The sequence below is a fragment of the Pogona vitticeps genome, chromosome 5 (assembly GCF_051106095.1).
Source record: "Pogona vitticeps strain Pit_001003342236 chromosome 5, PviZW2.1, whole genome shotgun sequence".
Lineage (NCBI taxonomy): Eukaryota > Metazoa > Chordata > Lepidosauria > Squamata > Agamidae > Pogona > Pogona vitticeps.
In genome coordinates this window covers 194687784-194690542 of record NC_135787.1, presented here as the reverse complement: position 1 = coordinate 194690542, position 2759 = coordinate 194687784, and positions in this window count along the sequence as shown.

The following is a 2759-nucleotide window of genomic DNA, read 5'->3' as shown; positions in this document are numbered from 1 at the left end:
CTTGCGCCTTTCACCCCTCTCCCAAGAATCCTCTTTCTTCAAACGCACTGCTTTGGGGAGAAAGGGAGAAAAGCAAAGGCATGCAGCAGCAATGCACTTCAATGGACATTGGTGCTGCCCAACACCTTCTAACGAACTCCGGACTTGAGAGGCTGCCAAGCCTCTGGCCATGATATTTCACCGCTAGGTGGGAAAAGCAGCCGGGCCGGGTTCTCGGCCCCGGAAGGGCCGACAGTAAGATACTGTGGGAGTCGTAGTCCAAAACAGGTAACCTCACTCTCAGAGGGTCTTCAGTCCAGCCCAGGGTCCGTGGGACAACGAGGGAAGGGTCGTTCCGGGCTTCCCCGTCAGGATTGCTAGCCGTGTTTTCCTTCCTCACCTGCTTTCTCCTGCTCCACGCGGGCGTGAGAAACTCAGCGTAAGATGGACCTGGGACAGCTTGGAAAAGTATTTGGGGGTTGAGCCTTTCCAGAGAGTTATATCTGTCTGTGGCCTTTCTCCCTGCGTGACAGGCAGAGCTGAGAAAGGTTATCTTTTCGAACTGCGACTCCCAGAATCCCCTCAGCCAATTCGGGGTCTTCTGGGTGCAACACAGGAGCCCTAGGGATGTTTTGAGATGCTGCAAGGGAGATGGTAGACCATGCCAATCTGGGAAACGTCCCCCCCTTTTTCGACTACAATGCTCAGAATCCCCTGGCCAATGATGCTTCGAGATTGGAGTCCTCCAGGCAGAACACAGGAGCCCCCTTTTGAGAAGCAGCAAAGGAGAACTTAGAACATGCAGAGCAGGAAAACGTTGCTTTCTGGGACTACAGCTCCCAGAATCCCCCAGCCAGCTATGCTGGCTGGGGGATTCTGGGAGTTGTAGTCCCCCCAAAAAAGGCAATGTTTCCCAGCTCTGCTGCTTATACATTTTCTCACTTTCTTTTTTAAAAGTTTCCCAGTGCATTAGGAGGGGGAATAATATATATATATATATACACATATATAATCCCAGGAGTAGCAACTGTCTCCAAAACGTCCTCTCTCTCCCCCCCCCCCCAAAAAAACATCCCCCTTCCGAATCCCAGTCCAGAGCTCAGCGCTCCGTTCACACCCCAGCCCCTTTGGGCCCCTTGAGCCTACCTGGCAGGGTTGTTGTTCTGAAGTCAATAGAACCTGGCAGGGAGGGGTGGGGGGTTGTTGTTGTGAAAACAACAGGGAAGGGGAAGGGGAGGATGCAAAGCGTGCTCCCTCTGCCCTCGGGGGCCCGGAGGAACACTGGGGGGGGGCGGGAGAGGGGGAGTCTCGCTGCCCTGCGGGGGCAACCCGGCTCTCTCCTGCCCCAGCAAAGGGTCCAGCGACCGAGTCCACCAGCAAAGCAAGCGACACTCTACAGTGTGTAGCTCTATGGGCCACGCTGAGAGTGACGGGCAATGAAGGCCCGCCTCCTCGGCTTCCGAAGTCCGCCCACCGGGGGGGGTGGGACCGGCGCTCCGCAGGCCGTGGCCAATCACAGGGAAAGGGAGGGGAGGGAGGGGCGACGAGAGCCAGTGGGCGTGGCTAGGCCTTAAAGGGACCCGCTCCATTTGGGGGGGGGGGAGGTTAAAAAAACCGAGGAGGAGATGATTAGCAACAAATCATCCTTTTGAAAACGGCGAGTAGTAGGCGTGGCTCCTTCCCTAACTCCCCGAGCCAGAGTATGAGGGCGTTCATTTTTTTGTGTACTACAACTCCCAGAATCCCCTAGTGGGATAGTGTGGTTCCTTGGACTACAGCTTCCAGCATTCTTCAGCCAAAATGGCCATGGTTCATGTGTGTAGTTGTTGTTGGGGGGTTCTGGGAGTTGTAGTCCAAAAAAAAATCAAACTTTTCTATCTTCTGCTTCCTGGAATGGAGCTGAAGATGGCTGGCTGCCCGCCTTGCCTTTATTCTCCCTGAAGTTTCGGCTTCTTTCTTTCTTTCTTTCTTTCTTTCTTTCTCGGGGTGGAGAGCGGCCCATGTCTTTGCCACTGACAAAGGGACCGGCCTTGGTCTCATCCCTTAGCCTGAGAGGCCGTTACTATACAAAGAAGGAATCTTGATTGGCTGCTTTTGTCCAAATCCTGTTTCTTTCTCTCTCTGCGGAGGAGAAGGTGCCGGTTCCCATCATCCCCCATGCGGCAGGCGCGGGTGGTGAGGGGCGACTGGGAGTTGTGGTTGAACCTCTGGAGGGGCATCGTCCCCTGTTCCCATGGGTTCCTATCTGTGATTTACGAGAGGCGAAAAGGCAGCGGAAGGCACCCCTGCACACAGAGAGGCACTGGATTTACGCTGAAAAATCTTCACAGCCGAGGAACCGAACATGTCACTCCTTTGGACTACAAACCACCACCACCCCCAGAATCCCCCAAACCAGAAACCAGAATCCCCAAACCAAGAAGTCTAAAAGATGACTTTTTCAAAGCCTGATCCCCTTCAATAATTAGAGGCAGTTCATGAACCAACAAATCTGATTGTGCAACACCCCAAGATTTGTGGGTGGGGGGCTCCCACTCCAAGGCCCCCCCTCTGTTGTTGTTTGTGTTGTGTGTTTTTTTAGCAGAGTGGGAGCAACCTCCGGCCTGGTGCAGAGCGAGAGAGGACCTGGAAGCTTGTGCCCCACGTTCGGACGTGCTCTTTGGCCCTAACAAGGTGGGGATGGCAAGACCCCGGCTCTCCGATCTTGCTGGGCCATCGTCCCACACCACTGGCTGTACTGGGGCTGATGGGCATCGTAGTCGTTCAACATCTGGAAGGTG